The sequence below is a fragment of the Meriones unguiculatus genome, chromosome 18 (assembly GCF_030254825.1).
Source record: "Meriones unguiculatus strain TT.TT164.6M chromosome 18, Bangor_MerUng_6.1, whole genome shotgun sequence".
NCBI classification, from domain to species: domain Eukaryota; kingdom Metazoa; phylum Chordata; class Mammalia; order Rodentia; family Muridae; genus Meriones; species Meriones unguiculatus.
Genome location: NC_083365.1, coordinates 20079980 through 20104366, shown reverse-complemented (window position 1 = coordinate 20104366; position 24387 = coordinate 20079980). Strand labels below are relative to the sequence as shown.

Here is a 24387-nt window from a genome sequence, read left to right as displayed (position 1 = left end):
GAACTAGCGCCTTTGTCTGGAAGTACTCCTGATTTCATATCTGTGTGCCAAGAGGGAGAGGCCAGCAAGGTAGGCCAGCAGCTACTCACATGATTCTGTGGAGTGTGCCCCTAGGGGGGAGCAGAGAAGGCCGTGGAGGGTGTAGGAAATCCAGTCCAAACCAGTTAAATATTACAATAGACTGTTTTCCCCCAAAGGACATAATGGAGTACCTCAAACAAAGTAAAAAAAAAAAAAAATTAATATCCTAACCTCATTAGCTAACCTACTTACTATGTATTTCTCCTCACTAATTCCCTTGAGTGTCTCTGGATTCCAGGCCTTGAAGATGACTTGAAAATTTCCTAAAGATGGAACTAGATTGATGGTGAGAACTGGTGTGCCTGCTTCTTTTCACCTGTTGCTGTAAGGAGTGGAAAGAAACATATTTGTTCCCGGGGTGATGAGCAAACACAGGTGGACAAGATGCTCTTGTGATCCCAGGAGAGACACACCCCATCCTAGGTGACCTGTACAATGTATTTGCAAATTGCAGTTGGTGCCTCCTAATTTTCTAGGGATGCAGTGTGCAACTAAGGGAAAGGGTAGTTACGGCTTCGCTCCCTTTAAGAAGGGAGCCGCAGCCAATGGCACTGGAAACACTTAGGAGCTTTTAAAAAGAACGGAGATCTTGGGTCCTACTTCTAGAGAGTCTAAATTGTGAATTTGGAGGAGCTCAGAAACCTACTTCAAATCATCCTCCATAGCGATTCTGAGCTCTCTAAAGTCTAGAAGCTCTGGCTTAAGAAAATGTGTGACTGAAAACCCTTGGGTCACTGGTGGTGAGTCAAATCTGCTAGGTGTGGTGGCATATTCCTTTAGTCCCAGCCCTAAGAGGCAGAGTAAGGGGGATCTCTGTGAGTTCCAGAGATGGTCTACCAGTTCCAGCCTGGTCTACATGGTAAGTTTCAGGCCAGCCAAAGCTTTGTAAGACCCTGTCTCAAAACACGGATAAAAGAATCAGTCATAACTGATTTTTATGACCATCACCTTACCACACTCAAAAGCACCATTACTGAATCTTTGCAGTGACTGAACTGAATCTCTTGGGTACATTCACCTCCCTGGACCACAAGGTCTAACCACAAACAAGGTGAACTGGTCCTGCCCTGGCCTGTGGGGCCTTGTAAGAACAGTTAGAGTTTGGGAAGATGCCACACTTCAATGCAAGAACAGAGATGCTCCAATGGTAAGGGACGAGGTGAGGCTGCAGGCAAATCCTATACTAGCAGAGTTCAAGTCCAACAGAATGAGAGTTTTGAGAAGGAAGGGGTTGTCATGAATGTTATCACAGAAACTAAAAACAAACAGACAAAAGCAAAAAACCCAGAATGAATGCAGGTTCTGGCATGAAGGTCTTCAGTCTTTAAGAATATATTTCAGATAAACACTCCTGCCAAGATATGAAAATGAAATTAGAGGAAGTAAAGCAGCCATGAAGAAATAGGGTAAGAGAAATGAAGCTCTCCTAAACATACTATTTTTAATAGGAAAAGAGGAAACGCAATTAACCTGAGCTGGAATTAAATGTCGTGTGTTTGTTTTTCTGTAGATAGGGGTCTTTTCAAGAGCTCCCCAGAGACATTCATTCTGGCCTACAGAAGAGAAACTTAACTTAAAAGGTTTCCCAGTCCATCCACCATCTACCCCACTAACCAACATTTCACCTCAAGTTTCACTGACTCCTTGGGGGGTTCCTTAAACAAGCAGCAGAACAAAGAAACAGGCTGTAGTCCTCACTGTTATATGTGGCCACTGAGCGAGCAGAAAAACCAGCTGTTCCTTCCTGCTCTGAGTCCTGAAGGCCTAACAAGAATGAAAAGAGGAGTGGATAAAAGCAGGTGTCTGTGGAACAAAACAGTCTCACCTACACTTTTAAGCCTGGCCGTTGGTGCCAGGGAAGAAGGAATCCAGCTGTGAAGGTTGGGAAATTTCCTTTCTAGGGGAAGACAGACAGCTAAGGGGAGATGCGCATGGCCAATGAGGAAGAATGACCTCTGAGTAGCGGACACATTGCATGTGCTGTCCTCAGGCCAGCTGATCATATGAGAACAGCCTTGGGAACTGGCCAGCGTGGGTGTCTCTGGACTCAACAGCTACCACAGGGCTGGACTCCAAGACTTTCTCAGGTCAGCACTGAAGGAGGTCTGCCCAAGTCCAAATTCTCCAAAAAGGGAGTGACAGGAACGACAGCAATAAAAATGGCAGATGACAGAGGAGACTCTTATGTTCTGAGGAAGATACGCATTGCACTCAAATTACGATTCAGATTCACGGGATGCTTTCATTTAGACATACATTATAAAATACATCCTTGGCCCTTTTTCTTTCCTCACTACATTCATTTTCTAACTTTCAATATGCAGGCTATTACTGCCTCTGGTAATATAAATAGATCAAATGGCTCTAGTGATACATAACTCACAAGCCATTTAAAGTTTACCCATTTAAAGGGTTAAACAGTTTTTAATGTACATATATACACATATATGCATATATGTTAAACTCTGCCACAGTTAATTTTCACTATCTCTGAATGAATTTCCCCAGGCATTAGATATCTTTCTCTATCTCCCAAACTGCCTTCAGCTCTAGACAATCACTAACTTACTGTCACATGGATTTGCTTACTAGATGTTTCATATAACTAGAATAACATAATACCTAGTTGTTTGTACTGATCTATTTTATTTAACCCAATGCTTAAAGCTCATTGGTGTTACTACATATATTTCTTTTAATTAATGAAAAATATTACATAATTTTGAGTTTACCACCATTTTATTTGCTTATTTACCAAAAGACATTTGTTTCCACCTTGGGATGATTATAAATAATATCAATAACACTGATAAATATCCAAGTAGTGAAGATCTTATCAAAATAGTTCCAAAAGTCTAGAAAGCAAAATTTCTGGATGCTATTGAGCCGGCTGCAAGGACCTGTCAGTCAGATTTGAATCTGCCAAAACGTGCAGATTTGGTGTCATGCTGTGTCACTCATAACTGAATGGAGAAATGAGCCTTTGTCTTGCTGCTGTTCATCTCGAGCTATCCCTCCTCTCTTCTGTATATGCTTTTAGTTCTAGCCATTTTCAGTTCAGCCTTTCCAAATATGAAAACATTTTTTACATTCATTAGCTTTAACAAGAGAACCCGTAATCATTACCACCCATTAGAACTAAATGGATGGTGAGTATTTACCAAGCTGTTGCTATTAAGCTTAGTGCTATGGTTTGGGGAAAAAAAAAATGTGTTACATTTAGTTTCACAGAAAAATAAAGTTAAAGCCGGCTGCAGTGGCACATCCCTTTAATCCTAGCACTCAGGGAGATAGAGGCAGGCAGATCTCTTGAGTTCTAGGCCAGCCTGATCTACAAAGGGCATGTCCAGGACAGCCAAGGCTACACAGAGAAATCTTGCCTTGAAAAAAAAAAAAAAAAGAATGAAAGAAAAATGAAGTTAAGTGTCTTCCTAAGGAGATCTCTAACTTGCAAAAATGTTTCTTAATCAAGAGTAACATAACTATGTAAAAAGTTTGTTTCTTTCATCTATGTATTTCATGGTATCACAGAGCCTGTTAGGAGCATAAAAGAAGGTAATACTTATATGTACACATTAAAATAATTAATCTTGGGGGCTGGAGAGATGGCTCAAAGGTTAAGAGTACTGTCTGCTCTTCCAAAGGTCCTGAGTTCAATTCCCAGCAACCACATGGTGGCTCACAGCCATCTATAATGAGATCTGATGCCCTCTTCTGGCCTGCAGGTGTACATGCAGACAGAACATTGTCTACATAATAAATAAATAAATCTTAAAAACAAACAAAAATAATTAATCTTTTAGTTGTAAAGCAAAAATACAATTCCACATGTTACTAACACAAAGTGGAGAGTATAGTGATGTCAATGGTAAAAAGTCAAGGTCCTGTCACAAAATGGAACAAGCTTATTTTCCAAGCATTCACTTCAGAAATCTTAGCATACAACCTATGACCAAGAAAAGGGCTTTGACCTAATCTACACATGTGCTTCATGACCTGAGCTAGAAGTTTGGAGTGGGGGACAAGGTCCTCACAGAAGTCTATTAAGAGGCCATCAACAAATGCTAACACGAGAGATCTGCTATTGTATGTAAGTCAGAGACTCACGCTCATGTGACGTATATAAAGCATATCATACGATCTTACAATTATGGGATTTCCCAAAAACCCACAGCTCTACTGAGACATAAGTCACAACAGAAACTTTGACTCATTAAAATGCACAGCTCAGGGGGGGCTAAAGAGACGGCTCTGCAGTAAAGAGCACTCGCTCCTTTTCCAAAGAACCTGGGTTCTTCATATACAGAAGCAATAAAATTTATGCTCTCCCTTTAAGAACAGCATCCAGAAACCTGATAGGCTAGGCTCAGATAGAGCCTAGCCCTCCCCTATCTGTGGGTTGGTGGAGGGTTATAGGAGGAGAAGAGTGAGAAAGGGTGAGAGTGGGAGGGGCTGAGGGAGGGGGCTACAGCTGGGATACAAAGTAAATAAACTGTAATTAATAAAAAATAAATTAATTAAAAACAAAACAACATCCAAACCCCACCTGCCGGCAGAAGCAGATTCCCTCCACTTCTGGGGCACGCAGCTCTCTTTGCCTCCATGCCTTGCTTTCCACTTCCAGAATGCCTCTCACCAAGGTGGGTCACCTGGCCAGCTCATCCTGGTCTTCACAGGCTGTCTCCTTGTGACAGCTTAGTGAACGTGGCTCCAGCCCCTCACTCATCCCTCTCACAAGCACCATGGTCACAACCAGTTGTGTATTTTTTCTCTCGAGATCCCATGACCCGTGATGTCTCTGCAATGACTTCAGATACTTAAAGGAGTATGCCTTCCCTTGAAAACTGTGAGGGGAGGTTCTGTCACCATCACCGTGGCTGAGAGTACACAGATCCTCAATAAAATACTTTTTGTTTCCTGATAGACACATCAGCCATCCTCGAACATTTTGGTCTCAGAAGCCCTCACAGCAAAGACTTCAGCAATTTCTGTTACAGACGAGTGAGGTGGCTCAGCAGGTAAAGGCACCCACCATGCATGCCTGACAAGCTGAGTTTGAATCCCAGAACCCCGGGCTTTAATAAAAGCTGCCTGCTGTCTGTAATCCTAGCATTCCTTATGTGAGATGGGAGGCAGAGACTTTAGAATCATACAGAAGCCTGAGGGCCAGCTGGCCTGCAGTATGCAGAGTGGCAGAAACACGGTGGACAAAACAAAACAAAACAAAAGGCCTCCCGGAAGTTTTCTCCTCATTCACACACACGAACATGGACATATGCACTAACTGGTTAAATGTTTCATGTGTGGATTGCATGTGAAGGTTGTTTACAGTATTTGCCTTTAGAATGTTAAAGTCAGAAAGCCGCACGCTAAGCCCTAAGAAAAATAAGCAGCATGAATAACTCCCAGCCTTTTACAAAAAAATGACCACAATTTCCAGGAGCTGAACACATCTCAGGAGTCCGCAAGGACCCCAGTCCACCACACGATAGGACTTGGGAACTTGTTGGGTTTTTGTTTTTTCTTAAATTGCTAAATGCATTTTTGTACTCACAGGCAAAGTTAACACATTTGTGTAGCTGATGGGCAAGTGAAAAGATCTAAGCGGGGAAGAGAGGTAAGTTTAGTCAAAGCTAGGGAAGGCTGCTAGGTATAAAGAGGCAATGATTGCAAAGACGAAGGAATGCAAAATAAAGAGGCAAAGAAAAGAGAGAGAGAGAGAGAGAGAGAGAGAGAGAGAGAGAGAAATCCTACTAATCCTGAGAAAATAATAAAGAAGCCAAAAGTAATTTTGCTCAAACAAAACCAAGACCAAGAAATGAGGGCAGGTGGGTGGCAAAGTGAGCAGAGCGCTTGCTGCCAGGCCTGATGACCTAAGTTGGAGAGAGCCAACTCCTGAAAGTCACCCTCTGACCCTCATATGCCACTGTGGCGATGCACTGGTACACCTATACACACAGCCTTGAGAAGACGTATACACACCTAAAAATGAAAACCAAGAATGGTAGAAAGGCCAAACGTCTAAACCAAACCTTACACAGAAATTGGCCTTTGGTATGAAATGCTGCCCACTGACAAACTCCCTTGCTTCCCCATCCCCCACCCACACATCTTTTCCCACAACCACCCTTCCTGTGACCTCTCCTTCCTCATCTGGATTTGCATTCCTTCTGGCTTTGCCATCACTGGCAGAAAATGCTGCACAATGTGACGTGGTTTAGAGACAGAGATAAGAAAAGGCAGTTTTGATAAAGCTGTGACTGAATTCAGACGATACATTTTTCAACACTCAATTAGAATATAAAAATGTTAATGAGATTTTAAAATAGGAACACTGAAGCTATTTTTATATGCTAGAAATACATTTAAAATTAATGCCCTGAAAATATGCTTCATGAAAGCCAGGGCTGGACAGTAATTTGGATTTGACTACTGTGCTGAGATGGTAGAAATAGAGAGGGTTTAAATTATTTCGCTAATTTTATGTCATTTTTTTTTTACAGGAACAAAAGTCATGGAAATATGATAGGTAATTCTCATTTTAAGGTCTACTTGGCCCTTCCCACAAAATATCCAAGGAAATCCAATCGGTTTGGATTTTACTAAGTAGTTACGTGTACTGAGGTCAAAATATAAGCCCAAACCAAATCCATCCAGTAGATGGTTGTTATACAGTCCTCAAGCTCAGAATTTTTTTCTATTTAAGCAGTGTAAAAAACAAAGAACAAGGCAAAAGAAATTGTGTTTAGCCTGTAAAACAAAACAACAAAACCCTATCCTATCATTTATTTGCTTTGAAGTTTATTGATGCCAAAGATAGAGCATATAGCTTAGTCCCTAATCAATAATATGTCTCAGTAAAGTCAATAATTAATAATCATATTGATACAGTATGTACTACAAAACTACTAAAGCCCTGTCAGGAATGTTGGTTGAAATGTAGTCACCATAGGCTCATGTGCTTTGCACCTGGTTTTCAGCTGCTGGCAGAGTTGGGGGGGGGCATGGGGCATTGCTGAAAGAAATGGGTCACTGGAGGAGGGTCCTGAAATTGACCCCCCCCTTCTGGTTCCAAATAGAGTTCTTTGCTTCCTAATCCACTGCCCTGCAATTCCTAACATCATGGACCAGGATAATCCTAATTTCTTCCGCTCCCCTCTTCTGCCATGTTCCCTGAGATTTGGAGGAAGTAACAAAGATGTCTAACTATTCTCCTTCAACTTGTGGTGGTTGAATAAGGATGGCTCCCATAGGCTCATATATTTGAATAATTAGTTATCATGGAGTGGCAGTGCTTGAGAGGGATTAGGAGGTGTGGCCTTGTTGGAGTAGGTGTGGCCTTCTTGGAGGAAGTGTGTCACTGGGGGGTGGGCTTTGGGGTTTTCAGAGGCCCAAGCTATGCCCAGCGTCTTTCTCTCCCTGCTGCCTGCAGATACAGATGCAGAACTCTCAGCTACTTCTCCAGCACCATGTCTGCCTGCGTAGTGACCCTTTCCCCACTACGATGACAATGGAATAAGCCTCTGAAACCGTAAGCAAGCTCCACAGCCCAGTCTTATGGGAGCATTTTTTCAATGGGGGTTCCCTTCTCTTAGATGACTGCAGTTTGTGTCAAGTTTCAAAAAAACTATCTACTACAATAGCCAAGGAGGATGATGTCCTGTTCTTCCCTTCCGCATCTGATGATCAAATTGATTTCCTGGTTCTGAGAGGTCCTGGATTTGTACTGCGGCTGTAGTTTCAGCTGTCGCCTCATTCCACCACACCTGGCTGCCAAGGGAGGTTCTGGTTGGGCAAACAGTTCATACACCAACATTTTTTTTTTTCAGATAAGAAAGATACACTACTTCCTCCAAGAGTAGAGGGAGGAGATGACTACTCTCCCTGGGGACAGGCTGACTCTTCACCGGCACTGTTTCATCACTGCTGCTTCTGTAAACTAGTATTAGGTTTCCAAGGCCTTCCAGAAACACATCAGCACAGCATCTGGCTTTCTGTCAAAGTTCTTAGAAACTGGGGCATCATACAAATCTTGCCACATCTGTGTTCGAATAACCCAGACAGCCCTTTCTCTTATCTCCTCCAGCTTTCTTTACCACTCTAGAGCCCTGACTTATACGCTGGTCAAAGACACTTAGATCCAACAGAGCTCTTCCTGCCTCATAATGATCCTGCCCCAGAAAAGGGCTGAGAAAAGCCCCTGATGCTTCATCGTCTTGGGGTCCCTGCTAAATTAAGGTCTTCCTTTAGTCTATGGTGGACATAAATGACCCAGGCCAGATGTGTGGGCCATACGCTTCTTGTATCTCATTCTCTCGACAGGGCCTGTCCATTCTTCATGGAGACCTTCGAAGGCAATAACCAGGTGACTTTAACAACCCATAGAAGCCACTCTTCTTCCATATTTCCTTGGGCTGTTTAGCTTTTGTCCTAAGGAGGAATGGGCAGTTTTTTTACTTAGTTTTCCTGCTTCTGCAGCACTCAGACTGATTCTGTATCTCCCACAGCCGTATGGATAAGGCTGTGAGAGGTTCTTTCATTGTTTAAAGGCTTTCCCCAATTCAGGTAGTTCAGAGACTGAATGTTCTCTGACTGCCATGGACTCTCCAATGGATCACTGTTAAGGTCCACCTACATGCTGACTCATGGGTTTCCTGGTTCTCTGTATTAAAGGTCTGACCTGAGGGGTGTCTTCTGTCATTTTTATCTCTGTTCCTCTTCACTATCCAACTTCTTTCATGAGTTCTAGTTTTGGGGTGTTCCAGAAAGGCCTCATTAATATGGATCTGATTCATGTTCTCTTTACCCCTTGGTCCCCTGCCATGAGAAGGGGCAAGCCAACACCTTTATCTTATTCTCCCTTTTATCAAAATTCTCTGCCAATTTGGGGGTTAATATACAGGATGCTAGACATCCCTTTTTCATTGTAATTCTGCCTTTACACAAACAAGCTCTTTCTGTGCATCTATCTCAGCCTCAATGGGCTTCTTACGACACACGGCAGTGGCCAGGCAACCTCCACAGCAGTTTGTCAATACGTTAGGAGCTACTTAGAGACTGCGATAATTACTTTAGCCTTTCAACCATTCTCAGGATGTCTCCACACGCACGCGGCTGACTCCACTCATCCAGCAGCCACTTCATCTCTCAAAGAAGACAGCTACCACCCTGGGATCCCTTAACAGAAACCCTACCTCCTGGCGGCTCGGCCTCACTTACACATCTTACGACCTTTAGTAAGAGCAATCCAACTGCTACTACAGTTATGAGGCATGCATGTGCACACACACACACACACACTTCATGAGGAATGACAGCAATGCCCTAATTCCCCCTACAGATGCTCCACCCCTTAGACAGCACACCTTCAGCTGCCCGTCTCATCATAATACCACTGTTGCTCCTTCTGAACTCTCCTTGGTTTTACATGACCCCGCTGACCCTGCTATCCCTGTGCTGCTAACTCGGGGTCACCTGTGCTCTGTGAGTAAGCCCAAACCCATGGTGAACCTGTGTTTGCCATTGGGGCTTATAGGGAAGAGGTATACTTTGTACATGTCTCCCCAGGAGAATAGTTCTTACGCTGTTACTATAAGACTAACCATTCTGAGACAAGGTCTATGGAGCCCTGGCTCTCCTGGAAGTCACTGTGTAGGCCAGGCCTGCTCTTACCTCCCGAGTGCTAGGATTAAAGGCGTGTCCTCATACCCAACTGATCTAGGACTATAAGTTTGGAAGCTTTGCTTTGATTCTCGTGTTGTCGTGGTTTCGCACTGGGACTTGTACATCTGGAGCTGGGGAGCTGGTTGTTTCTTACTTTCCTTATCCTTTCAGAGTCGGTGCTTGCACTGTTCGCACTAGGTCGCTGTGTTCACCTGGAAGGGTAAGGGCAGGGTTCTAGAGCTTTGGTGGACACGCTGACCTCACGCCATGCATGCCAGCTCATAGGACTCTCATGGATGGGACACTTCACTCCCCGCATCAGGGAATGTGGAGGGGCTGAACACTGTGCTCACCCCGGCCAGACGGGTAAGGCTAAAGCTTCCAGGTGGAGTGCATTTATTCCTGGAGTGATGCAGGGGTTAGGAGCCGAACCTTAACGGACACATTGACCTCACTGGTACTGTGTGCAGCGATGTGGACTCCTAGGCACGTCAAACTCACCAGGATGACAGGCAGCTCTGGAACCTTCCTGGCTTATGCTCATTGGGAGCAAACAGGTAGACGCAGGGCCTTCACTTGTGTAGTCTTCACCTACGTAATGAGTGGGGGCTCTCCTGTTTACTTTAGAAGAGCATTTTCATGGCTGGAATTCTGGATATGACACTTTTTTTCCTTTCTTTCATGACTTTAAAACTGTCACCTGATAGGGCGTGAATCTGAGATGCCTCTGAGACGTCGGGATCACACTTTGCATGCTTGTCCCCCAGCTGGTGGTGCTACTCTGGAAGCCTGTGGAGCCTTTACAGTCAGGCTCGGGTCACTAGAAGTGAGAGATGGAGATCAGGCCTGGAGCCTGGTTTCTATGGTGCGGTCTGCTTTCTCGTCTGCAGTGAACAGTCTCTCCACACACTCCCGCCACCAGTAACTGAGTTCTCTCCCGTAGAAGGAATCTCTTGTGTCTGTGTGGAAGTATCATCTGCCAATAAAAAAAACTAATGGCCTATTAGCTGAAGTAAAAAATAAGGAGGTGGGAGTTCTAGGGAGAGAGAGAGAGTGATGAATTCTGGGAGACAGAGGCGAGATTCGCCCTTGACTCTGAGGAAGATGGGCCTATGAGTCTGAGCAGAGGTAACCAGCCACGTGGCAGAACTAAGAATAGAATAAATGGGACATTAGGTATGAGCAAGTCAGGGAGCGTGCCTAGCTATATTGGCCTAGGCTGTTGTAAATATATGTAAGCGTCCTATAACTTTCCAGCCATGCTGTGCTAACACTGCTACCCAAAATAAACCTCCCCTCCCTTCTGTTGATTCTGCCATACATTCTGTCATAGTGTAACCAAGTAACTCACAGAAGGAACCAAGACACTCACCATCTTCTAGCCTGCAAGGTTTCTGATGAGAATCCCACGGTAAGTCACAACTTTGTCGATTTTTCAGTGGCTCCTTCAAGATTTTTCACCGTATCTTTGGTTTTCAGAAATCTGAATATGATATCTCTCGGTAGGTACATGGGCTGGGGCTACGCATGGGGCATCCATCTTTAGGTGTTCTGAACCCCTTAGAGCTGTGGTTTGTTATCTCATGTTTCATCATTATTAGCACATATTAACTATACAAACTAGTGGGTCTCACCGTGATGCTCCCACACATTAAATATTATTCTCTATGTTCATCTACCCTTTCACCCTGTCTAGACCCATTCATACTTTGTCCCTTCCCCTGGTACTCTTTCTCTTCTGCAATAATTCCTTTCATATCTGTCTGTCTTCCTTCCTTCCCTTTGTCACTTCCACATATCGGAGAACTCTCATAATAATCGCCTCTCTGGGACTGCCTTATTTTGCTTTCCCTGATTATCTTCAGGGGCAAACATTTCCCTGCAAATGACAACACTTTTCTTCATAGTTAAGCAATACTCCGTTAGATCTATATTCTGTATTTTGTCATTTAATATCTAAACTCCCAACAATTATTTCTTTAAATGTTTTCCCTTTTATTGAAAATAGTTTTTTTTTTTCTCTCTCTCTCTCTCATATATAACAGATCCTGGTTCTACTCCCTCTACTCCTCTATGTTCCTCTCCTCCACATGGCTGGTGAGGGGCAGAGCCAGCTCTCCCCAGATCACATCCTGGGGCCTGCTCACCAGCACCCATGACACCTGGACCAGCTCTCCTGTTCTGCCCAGGTGAGGTGAGTGCTGCCGCCGATGACGGGTGAAGCCATCTCTCGTGTTCTCACGCTCTCACACTCTTGGGGTCTACTCTCCCATGCTGCCTAGGCAAGGGCTGGAGTTAGCTCTCCCACGTGCTACAGCAGGCCCAGCCCTCCACAGCCCTCTGACATCAACATGGCCCCCAGTGGTAGCCCGGACCAGGTGGTAACATGGGCCATGGGACATGGCCGTCTGCAGCAGCACAGGCTGTTCACATCAGGCTGTTCCTCAGCGCCCTAACATCTCCAGCTCTGCCTCTCTTCATCGTGCGCCCGCCATTCTGACTCTCTTTCTCTCCCATCCCTCCTCCACTTATTTTGCTCATCTTAATGGTGCCCAGGCCTCTGCGTGTCTTCCACCCTGCCCGCACTGTGCAGCAATAGTCAAGGGTTGTCTAGGGTAGCCTCTGCTCCGCCTGTCATTTTTTAAAACAGCTGAATAATATTCCAGCGTATAAACATACCACATCTTCTTTATCCATTTATCCCTCTTGAGGGGCATCTAGGCTGTTTCCAATTTCTGTCTTTTATAAGACTGGTATAGCTGGATCTCGAGTCCCATCTTCCTGAGGCACCGCCACACTGATTTCCTTAGTGGCAGTACAAGTCCGCACGCTCACCAGCAGCGGGTAAGTGTTCCCCTTACGCCACATCTTCACTCGCAGGATCTGTCACTTGTTTTATTGATCTTAGCCATCCAGGCTGGTGTAAAGTGAAATCTCACAGTAGTTTTGATTTGTATTTCCCTGATGGCTAAGGATGTAAAAGTAACTTTCATTCGCCTGATGTAATTGTTGTCTCGAAGGCTTACTACCAGCCGTCTGCTAAACTATGCCTAGTCCTGGAAGCTTCTAGTCTCCATATAATCTAACCTAGGCCTAGAACGTTTTCAGCCTCTGAGACTTACTTGAGTAAGCTCACCCTTTCTAGCTCTTTCTGAACTCCAGATGGCTGGGTTAACTCAGCTGTCTGGCTCAAATGCCTCTCCTAGCTGACTGCTTCAAACTGGCTTCTCTCACTTCTGCCTGAATTGCTCTCCTTGGCCTCATACTAACTCTAGTAATCTGTTCTCATCTTCTGCTTCCTTCTCGTTCTCTGTCTCCTTCTGTCTTTTCCTGTGTCTAACTTGTTCTGTTTTCATACTGTCTCCGGTAAAACTGCCTCTGAATTCCATGAGCTGAACTGCCACTCCTTCTGAGTGCTGGGATTAAACGTGTCTGTATTCCAGCCTGATCACACAGACATAGAAGGTCTTTGAATGTGGTCTCTTGCCAGACATCCATGTTCTGAATTAAAATTTCTCTACAGATGTTGAATATATTGAGAATGTTTCTCAGCCATTTGAGTTTACACTTTTGAGAATTCTCTGTTTAGATCTGTACCCCATTTTTTAATTGGGTTACTTATTTTCCTGGTATCTAGTCTTTTGAATTCTTTATATATTTTTGGCTATTAGCCCTCTATCAGATATGGAGTTAGGAAAAGAAGAAAAAAAAAAAAAAAAAAAAACAAACTCTTCCCATTCTGTAGGCTGACACTTTGTATGAATGACAACGTCTTTTGCCCTTTGCTGTGCAAAAGCTTTTCATTTTCATGATGTTCTATTTATTAATTTTTAATCTCGGTGGTCTTTTTCAGAAAGTCTTCCTGTACCACTGAGTTCAAGGCTATTCTCAACTTTCTCTTGTATAAGACTCACAGTATCTGGCCTTGTGCTGAGGTCTTTGATTCAACTGGAGTTGAGTTTTGTGCAGGATGATAAGTATGGATCTATTTGGATTCTTCTATGTGCAACCATCCAATTTGACAACCACCAATTGCTGAAGATGCTTCCTTTTTTCCCAGTGTGTATTTCTGGCTTCTTTATCAAAATTCAGCTGTTCATCAAAAGTCAAGTGTGTGGATTTATGTCTGGGTTTTCAATTTATTACACTAATTAACATTTCTGTTCCTGTGTGAATAGTATCCTGTTTCTATTACTATTACTCTGCAGTACAACTTGAAATTGGGAGTGGTAATACCTCCAGAAGTTCTGTTTGTTTGTTTTTGTTGTTGTTGTTTTGTTTGTTTGTTTTATTTAGGAGTGTTTTAGCTATCTTGGGTTATTTGTGTTCTCATACAAAGTTGAAAATTGTCCTTTCGAGATCTGTGAAGAATTGTGTTGAAATTTTGATAGGGATTGCATTAATCCTACCAACCAATAAGCATGGCAGATCTTTCCATGTCCTAGTATCTTCTTCAATTTCTTTCTTTAATGTCTTAAGTTTTTATCATACAAGTCTTTCACTTGCTTGGTTAGAATTACCCCAAGATATTTTCTGTTATTTGAGGTTATTGTGAAAAGTGTTGTTTCCCTGATTTCTCTCTTAGTTCATTTGTCATTTGTATATAGTAGGCCAACTGATTTTTGTGCATTTATTTATTTTTTATCCATTTACTTTGCTGAAAGTGTTTATCAGCTGTAGGAGCTTCCCAATGGAATTTTTAGGGTCACTATGTACACTATCATATCTGCAAATAAAGATACTTTGACTTCTTTGCTTTATTGTATCCCCATGATCTCCTTGAGCTGCCTTATTGCTCTGGCTAAGATTTTAATCACTATAATGAATAGATATGGGAAAAGTGTACAACCTTGTCTCTTTCCTGATTTTAGTGGAATTGCTTTGAGTTTCTTTCCTTATAAGTTGATGTTGGCTATGGGCTTGCTGTAAACTGCTTTTATTATGTTGAGGTATGACTCTTGTATCCATAATCTCTCCAGGACTTTTACCATAAAAGATGTTGAAATTCATCAAAGGCCTTTCTTCATCTTCTGTCTATCAGGTTTTTTTATATGGTAGGTCATATTTAGTGATTTATTTATGTTGAACTATCCCTCTATCTTTGAAAGGGAGCTTACTTAGTTATAGTAGATGATCTTTTTGGTGTGTTATTAGATTTGGTTTGCAAGCATTTTATTCAGAATTTTTGCATCTATGATCATAAGGGAAATTGGTCTGTAATTCTTTTTATTTGTTGGGTCTTTATGTGGCTTAGGTATCATGGTAATTGTGGACTCATAAAAAATTGAACAATCTTCTGTTTGTGGGATAATTTGAGTAGTATTAGAATTTACTTTTTGGGTTTTTTGTTTGTTTGTTTGTTTTTTGAAAGTCTGGTATAATCCTTCCTTAAAATCATCTGGCCCTGGGCTTTTTTGGGAGGTTAGGGGTTGGAAGACTTTAATAACTGCTTCTATTTCACTAGGGATTATAGGTCTGTTTTAATTGCTTATCTGACCTTGACTTAAACTTCGTAAGTGGTATGTACCAAGAAAATTATACATTTCCTTTAGCTTTTCCAGGATGATGAAGTTCAGGTTTTTAGAATTTGTTCTTATGAGTCTCTGGCTTGTCTCAGTGTATGCTGTTAGGTGCCTTTTTTCATTTCTAATTTTGTTACTTTAGATATTCTCTCTCTACCTTTTTATTAACTTGGATAGGGATTTATAAATCTTATTGATTAAAAAAAACTTATTGATTTTCTCAAAGAACCAACTCTTTAGTTCAATTATTCTTTGTATTGTTTCGTTTGTTTGTATTTCACTGATTTCAGTCCTTAGTTTGATTATTTCCTGCCATCTACTCCTTCTGGGTATGATTTCTCTCTAGAGCTTTCTGATGTGCTATTAAGTTACTGGTATGAGCTCTCTCCAATTTTTAATATAGGCACTTGGTACTATGAACTTGACTCTTAGAAGCACTTTCCTTGTGTGCTATAAACTTGGGTATGTTTTGGTTTCATTCTCATTCAATTCTAGATATTTAAAATTTCTTTCTTAATCTGTCTTGACCCATTTTTCATTCAGCACTGAGTTGTTCAGTTTCTATGAATTTGTAGGCTTCCTGTTGTTTCTGTTGTTGTTGATATCCAGCTTTAATCCATGATGGTCGGATAGGATGCAGGGTGTTCAGTTTTCCTGTATCTGCAGAGACTGCTTTGTGTCCAAGCATGTGGTCAACTGTAAAATGGCTACTTTGTGGTCAAGTATGTGGTCAATTGTAAAATGGCTGGCTGTTTTGGAACAATCACCAGTTCTCTTAACTCCCTGGCAGCCCTCCTCCCGGTTTCCAGCCCAGCTCCACAGTTAGAACTGGTTACTGTTCGAAAACAGCTAGCCATTTTACAGAAAATTCTAGGGGAAAAAATTCCATGAGGTGCAGTGAAGAAGGTAAAGTCTTTTGTTTGGGGGTGAAATATTCTGTGAATATCTGTAGGTCCATTTGGTTTAAAATGTCAGTTAGCATCAACATTTGTTTAGTTTTGTCTAGGTGGCCTCTCTATTGGTGAGAGTGGGGTATTAAAGTCTCCGTTATTAGTGTGTGAGAGTCAATAGGTAACTTAAGCCATGGTAGTGATCCTTTTACCAGTTTGTGTGCCCTTGTATTAGGTGAATGGATGTTAAGAATTGTAATATCCTCCTGGTGGATTTTTCTTTTGATAAGCACATAGTGTCCTTTCTTATCTCTTCTAATTAGTTTTGGTCTGAACTCTATTTTGTCAGATATTAAAATGTCTACACCACTTGCTTCTGGTCCAGTTGCTTGGAATATCTTTTCCCATCCTTTTACCCTTAGGTGATGTCCACAACACATGACTTCATGCATTTTATAAATGCAATGCCAAAAGTCTCCAGTTGACTGCTATTCAGCACAGTAAATGCCTCATACAATCATCTGACAACTGTTTCCCAGGTTTGCTTTCAACATGGGAAAAAGCACACACACCTCTTCTGTTACCCTTCTCTAGGCTCCATGTTTTTTATTTCTCCTCATATGCCCAACCGTGACACTCCGGAGGCTGGCACTCTCTAATCCTCTCATGAAGCCACGCTGTAGCTTTCTCTTTCTCTCGACATCTGATCGCCCTCAGATGACAAAATGTCTCTGGCTTCGATATCCCCATTTGCAAAGTGAAAATAACAGTGGGAGAAGCTAAGTGCAAGTGTACAGCCTTTGAGAAATTCTTGGCTATCGCTGTCATTTTCTACCATTAATAGATGATTAAATATTATAGCTACAGCCACCTGTCCAAAGAGTCAGGTATCACTTTCGTAGTCGAGCATATAACCTCTACTGTAATGTTACTTCTAAGGGAAAAAAAACAATTTAGACTTTCAAATTATATCCACTCAATATACCTTTTCCAGGAATAAGCTGGATGTAATTTTGAGGTCCTCCCATACGCTACAAAATACTTTTTCATTCTTATTTTAATTTTCATGCGCACATATATACATGTATATATATATATACATGTAGAGCACGTGTGTATGCATGTCTACGCGTGCTACTATATATATGAGCGTCATGATTGGTGGCAGCCTCTGCACATCTGGCCTTCCATCTGCAGCAAGGACAATGCCAGGCATAATGCTTAGCTCATTTTTTTCTTGGAGAGACTCCATTACCCACTCATATATTTCACTAACTCTAAAAGAACCAAGCAAACGATCTGATGGTTTTTGGTAATTAAAAAAACTTCCTGCCAGCATGCATTTTCAGCAATTGCCAAAGGTATTCCACAGTGATAAATTGCTTCTATGGGGGCTTAATCAATCTATTTCTCTTGATCTTCAAGTTTCCTCCTGCCTATATAAACACAAGCTCAGAGTATTTTCTAGTACAGCAACTACCAACATTTCTGAGATGCGGATAGGGTATGCATCCCTTTGTTAATGTAATTATTGGGCCAAACAAGACAAAGAAAGATGGTTTCTGGATCAAAAGTCATGGACAATTTTAACATCCACAGAGCACTTCTTCCATATGAAGAAAGGTCTATTTATGTAATAGGATTTAGATAACCATAGATCAGATGCTGCTCTCATAGTTTTGAAAAGCAAAGTCAAGTTTTAGGACAGTAATTACTGCATATTACTACTAACTAAAGCACGTGCTGTACAAATGCAATATTCATTTTAGGTTTCACAGCAAACACTTTTCCCATCCTAAATTGCTTTAAACCATTGAAAAGAGCCTGGTGATTTTTGCTGTAACAGAGATTAATAGAGTTCTAATTAACACACACACACACACACACACACACACACACATAGTGGGAAAGGGAGGGAGGGAGGAAATAAGGGAGGAAGAGAATGAATATCAATTAATTTAGCTAAAATGCACCAGTACTTTTCATGATTCCAAACAGATGTCCTACACAAAGGCAACCATGGCTTCCTTCAGCCTCTATGAATCTCAGTGTCACTAGGCATAGGTGGAGGAGCTAGATTTCAATTTCAATTCCAAAACATTTAGAGTTGTTCTTAATCCTCTGAAAAAGCAGAATGATAAGACCCGATTTCTGATCTTTACAGAAAGAGACAATTGCTACTTGCAGACCAGTCTGTACTCTCAGCCACGCGAAGGGCAGCCATAAGGCAGAGAAAATCCACCAGCTGCTATTTTAGGAGTCAACAAGAGGGAACCTACATGCCAGAAAACTGATTTGTTGAATATTTCTTTCTCTTTATACAAAGGTGGCCAAAATTTCCTGACTGTAGAAATATTCTGTATTTTTTATATCTCAAAAATGTTCTTCACTGCTTAAGTGTAAAGGAATAATAATAAAGGTGGTTTCATCCAAAAGTCTTCCTGTCTTATATCTTTGTAAATAAATCATTTCACCGAAACTGGAGGAACTGTGTCTGTATTTTGTACACTCACTCAAAATTTGAATTCAATCTTTCCAATATTTTGAAGAAATACTAAAGAAAACAAAATCCAGCGGGAAAGGCTCCCCTCTTTACCTTGCCATTCCCACTGCCTTTTTTCTGAAAATGACATGGTTCCATCAACCAGTACCATTAATGAGTATCTTACATGAACAGTTGTGTTTAAAAAAAAAAAAAATCTCTTTTAAACTTTTGTTTCTTTGCAGCTGCCTCAGACGGGACCAGAGGATATCCAATTTGTAAGGCTTACAACTATATCCTGGAGAAGGCCTCCTGAAATATTCTGTGCCATTCATGGCTAATTAGGCACCTGTGCCTTTCCAGCAGAAGCACAAAGAAGGCACCTGTGCCTAGGTCACTCTCCCTCCAGTTCCAACCCACCGAGGGCACTCCCCGATTCCGCCTGACTCCTGGGACTTCGGGCAATGGCATAACTTAGGTCTGTGGACTCTGAATTCGGTGAACCTCTTTAGTTCCCAACTCTACCACTTACTAGAGCGACCTTAAACAAATCACTTCCACATTCTAGTCATTTTCAAAAGGAATTTCATTACTGTTAAAACTTGGACGATCGTGATACTTTTTCAAGTGACATATGGGGCTAACTGGGGTTAAAAAAATCACATGTTTTTTTGTGTACTTTATTTAAGGAACTTCGAAATCTTAAATGCCAGTCTGATCAACACGTGAGAATAAAGTACACCCAGAGTATGAAAGCCAGAACTAAACATAAATCTAAGAAAGATAAACATTAAACTTACCTCTGTAAGTCTTCCACCTAAAAGGCCATAGGGGTTTCTCTGCATCATGCCTGCTAAGAGGTATCTTGGTAAGAATGATCTGCTTAAAGCTACAACTTAATGATACTGAAATCTCAGTGGAGAATATGCAGACAACGGCATGAGTGGATCGTCTAGTTAGAGGAAGTTACAAAGAAGAATTTGGCAACAGTTACTCTTCAGTGTCTGAGGAAGACAGATATTGGGCACAGGCATGATGGCGGTCAGAGGGCGGGTTCTCCTTTAAGAAACAGCTAAATACGCCTCTTCTCGCTGAGGTGAAGGTGGCATCCCTCTCCTTTAAAACCATCAAGACACTTTACAGTTACTAATGAGATCAGCAAAAATAAAAGGCAGACCTACACTGATGGACCTCCGTGGGGACACTGTAAGGCCCGAGACAGAAAGTCACTATCTCTTCTGGCTGCTGTATGGACTCTCTGTCTAACTTCAGCATTAGCTACCAAGAAAATACTTGGCAGATTGACCAAGGGCCATGCATTAGACTCATGGTTTGATTCTCTTCTTCCTCTAGGTTACAGTATCAATATAGAAAGATATATTTACAAAATTACATATATCCTTTAAAAAAATAAAGCTGATAGAGTACTCGCAATTGAAAATAAAGGTTGATAAGGTTATACAGTTTAGATGCTGAGGCTCAGGCAGCTATGGGGTCAGGAGAGAAACCAGTAAGAAAAGCAGAGCAGCTCGAGGCACGAGGAAATGATGAAGGCTGGGTGCGGCAGCCGCTACAGCGCTCTAACCATTTACTACCAAGTAATAGACCCAGAGTTATTAAACTTTCTGATTTTTTTTCCAAAGGAAGCTGTAATTTGTGCCATCTTTGTGAAATATTAGCAATTATATTTCCATTTTTTAAATTTTTGAATGAAGATAACTTAGACCAATTATAAGTAATGAGACTGAAGCTATAATTAAGTCTCCCCACAAACAAAATCCCAGGGCCAGATGGATTCACTGCTTAATTCTATCAAACTCTGAAGGAAGACCTAATACCAATACTTCTCAAACTGCCCCACAAATTATAAAAGGAAAAAACACCAGAACCGTTATGAAGCTGATATTAATTACCCAGATACCAAAACACGGTAAAATCACAACAAACTGAAAACTACAGACCAGTTTCCTTGATGAACTTAGATGTAAAAATTCTCAATATTCTCAATAAGTGCTCACTTCAGCAGCACACATACTAAAATTGGAATCATACAGAGAAGATTAGCATGGCCCCTGCCCAAGGATGACACACAAATTCATGAAGCGTTCCATATTTGAGAGACTGGAGAGATGGCTCAGAGCACTGGCTGTTCTTCCAAAGGTCCTGAGTTCAAATCCCAGCAACCACATGGTGGCTCATAACCATCTATAGTGAGATCTGGTGCCCTCTTCTGACATGCAGGCAGAATACTGTATTCAGAATGAATAAATAAAAGTTCTCAACAAAACTGTTGCAAACTGAATTCAAGGGCACATTAAAAAGATCATAGATCACGACCAGGTAGGCTTCATCACAGGGAGAAAGTCCAACATAAGCAAAGGAATGAAACAATAACCTTAATGATAGAAGTCATATGATCATCTCAATAGATACAGAAAATGCACTTGACAAAGTTCAACATGCTTTCATGATAAAAGTCTTGAAGATATTAGGAATAGATGCTATGGTGAGTAGTTGGTCCTGAGTCAGGGAAACTGTTTGGGAAAGATTAGGAGTGGCTTTGTTGGAGGAAGTATGTCGCTGACGGCGGACTTTGAGGTTTCCAAAGCCCACACCGGGTCCAAGTGCCTCTGCCCTCGGGTCAGGATGTAAAGCCTTCAGCTACTGCTCTGGCGCCATGCCTGTCTGCCTCCTGGTCTGATGATCATGGATTAACCCTCCAAAATCGTAAACAGGCCCCCCATTAAATGATTTCTTTTATGAGTTGCCTTAGCCAGGGTGTCTCTTCACGGCAGCAGAGCTGTGCCAAACACCAACGGAAAATACCTCCAAACAATAAAGGTTCTAGACACACACAGCTAATGTGTTACTGAGTGGAGAAGATGAGAATGTCTCCTCTAAGTCCAGGAGGAAGGGGGTGCTCACTGTCCCCACCCTACTTAACAGAGTGCCCAACAGAGCAGTAAGACATACAAAAAATATGAAGGGACAAAAAGGAAAGTCTATATCCCTATTTGTAATGACACAATTCTATACTTAGAGACCCCATATACTCTACCAGAAAACTCTTCTTTTTTGTCTTTTTAAGATTTTTTTATTAATCACAGTTTGTTTTGTATTCCAGCTGTAGCTCCCACCCTCATCCCCTCCCAATCCCACTGTCCCTCCCTCTTCTCCACCCATGCCACTCCCCCAGTCCACTTATAGGGGAGGTCCTCCTCCCCTTCCATCTGACCCTAGTCTATCAGGTCTCATCAGGATTGGCTGCATTGTCTTTCTCTGTGGCCTGGTAAGGCTGCTCCTGCCTCAGGGGGAGGTGATCAAAGAGCCAGCCCAGAAAACTCTTAGACTTAGTAAACATTTTTCAGTAAAGTCACAAAGATATAAAACCAACACATTTTAAAAAAAAAAAATCATAGCTTTTACATATACCAATAACAAAATTGTTAAGAAAGAAATTAAGAAAAGTATTGTACAGCCAGAGTAATAATGTACAGGATGGGGAAAAAAAAAATCTTTGCCAGCTTTGCTTCAGACAGGAGGCTAATATCTAGAACGTATCAAGAATTATAGCAACTAAACAAGAAAGTAAAACTGCCAGACAACAAATGGGCTAATGAAATGAGCAGGCAGTTCTCAAAAGGAGAAACATAAATGATAAATATATCTAAAAAGATATTTAACACTCTTAGCCATCAGGGAAATGCAAATAAAACTACATCTGAGATCCTATCTCATCCCAGTCAGAACTACGATCATCAAGAGCGAACACCAAATGAGCACTGTTGAGGAAAGAGGAATGGGGAATCCTTTATTCACTGCTGAGACTAACCTGCTACAGCCTTATGAAAATCAGTATGCGAGTTTCTCAACTGAAAGAACTGAAAGCCAGACTTCCATAGGATGAAGCTGGAAAGGCAAGTGAGGAAATGCAGACTCGGAAGGAGAAAAGGAGCACGTGTTCTCTCATACAAGATCCTAGCTTATAATGCTGATATGTACACGTATGAGTGGGACTTGGTGTGGAGACAGATATGAGACCAGCAAGAAGAATTTAAATGAGGAGGAAGAGGTGTTGAGGAAGGTTAAGAGGGGCAACGCATGGCAGGAAAGCAGAAAGGGGTAAAAGGGAGTTAGGAAGATGGGGAGATGAGGAAGCATATGCGTCAGCAAATATGTCCTGTCTGGGAGGGTCATAATGAACCCTAATAGTATATAAGCATATGCTTAAATAAAAATGATAGAGCCAGGCAGTGGTGGAACACACCTTTAATTTCAGCAATCAGGAGGCAGAGGCAGGCAGATCTCTGAGTTCCAGGCCAGCCTGGTCTACAGAGGGAGTTCCACGACAGCCAGGCTACACAGAGAAACCCTGTCTCAAAAAAAGAAGGAAGGAAGGAAGGAAGGAAGGAAGGAAGGAAGGAAGGAAGGAAGGAAGGAAAAAAAAACTGTAAATAGATAAGCCCAGAGGTGGTGGCTAATGCTGGGGAAATTTTTATTTTTTTAAATAAAAAATTAAAATGGAATAAACTAATGTTAATTGGCCAAAGAAAAAGTTGTCTGTAGCTTAAATTTAGCATGAAACTTACCATGCAATTTGAAAATGCTTAAATATATTCAAAAACAGAAGCCCGGCAGTGCAAGACAAACTATTCAAATGATGTAGTCTTCTTACAAATAGAGATACAGCAGAACTATCCAAGTGTGTTATGTGGAACATAACCCAGTAATAAATTTTGTTACCAACATCAAGTTTTATCTCCAGAAACAGTAGTCATCTGCAGGACTCAGGCATTTATGTCACAATCAATTCCGTTCTTTCGAATCTAGGACTGACTTATAAAATCAACTTAGCAAACTCCACTTCTTAATACGCTCACCCTGCCAACGTGTTCTGCTCTTTAATAACATTCTGACTCAGTCATATGCAGAGGAGAGACATACAGTATACATGGGCAACAAAAGCTAGGGCTGGCAGGGTAGAGTGTCTAAGCCTTCCCTGTCCCAGATGGAAGCAAAGAAAATAATTCATATTCAAATTTTAGCGAAAGCAGGGAAGAGTGCTAAGCAGATCACAAAGTCCTAGAATTTCTCAGAGGAAGAAAGGCAGGTGAGATCAGATCTGAAAAAAGATGAGAGGAAAATCTGAGCTCAAAACACTTATGATAAAAACCTCGTGCGACGTTAAGTGCGGTTCCAAAAGCAGCTGAATGAGGTGCAGGTGGGGGCTCTCTGGAAACCGGCGGGATTGAAAGGGAGGCCAGACGCGGCCAGGCGGGGTCTTCCTCTCTCCTCAGGCCAGCTGCCGGGAGCACAGGGGTTCAAGCTAGTGCCTGCAGAGGGTAGGCCAGGCCCCACCAGGCCCCACCCACGGCCCTTTCCACCAGCCTCAATTGTGCGCTGGTGGAAATGGCAGGATGAAGAAGAGGATTTCAGGAGGTATTTCGTCAGTCAGAGCCTGCCTGCACTGATCACGGCTGCAGCGCTCCTTTGAAAGAACTGTCCAAGGACAACGATGGCGGACGGGCATGCGGTGGCCGAAACAACACGTTCTCCTGACCTGGGTAAAGGTTGAAGAAGGAACCAGCTCCTTGCAACTAATCGGGTTTGGAAGACAGGGACAAGGATAAGCACTCTTCTTTGTGCCTCCCTCTCCAGGGACGCTACTGGTGGCTTTTTTGTATACATTCTTCCTCCCCTGAGCCAAGGGAATGGAATTCTTGGCTCCTCAAAGCAGCCTTATGCAACC

At 42.0% G+C, this 24387-nt stretch overlaps 1 protein-coding gene and 1 non-coding gene across 6 annotated transcripts in view; one reads left to right on the top strand and one right to left on the bottom strand.

The window, feature by feature from the left end:
• The window catches only part of Frmd5 (FERM domain containing 5), a 250220-nt gene that overhangs the window by 176667 nt on the left and 49166 nt on the right, over positions 1-24387 (bottom strand). The window lies entirely within an intron of this gene.
• Positions 20649-20755, top strand: LOC132649112 (U6 spliceosomal RNA). The gene has a single exon (XR_009587546.1). It is a non-coding gene; the product is annotated as a U6 spliceosomal RNA (small nuclear RNA).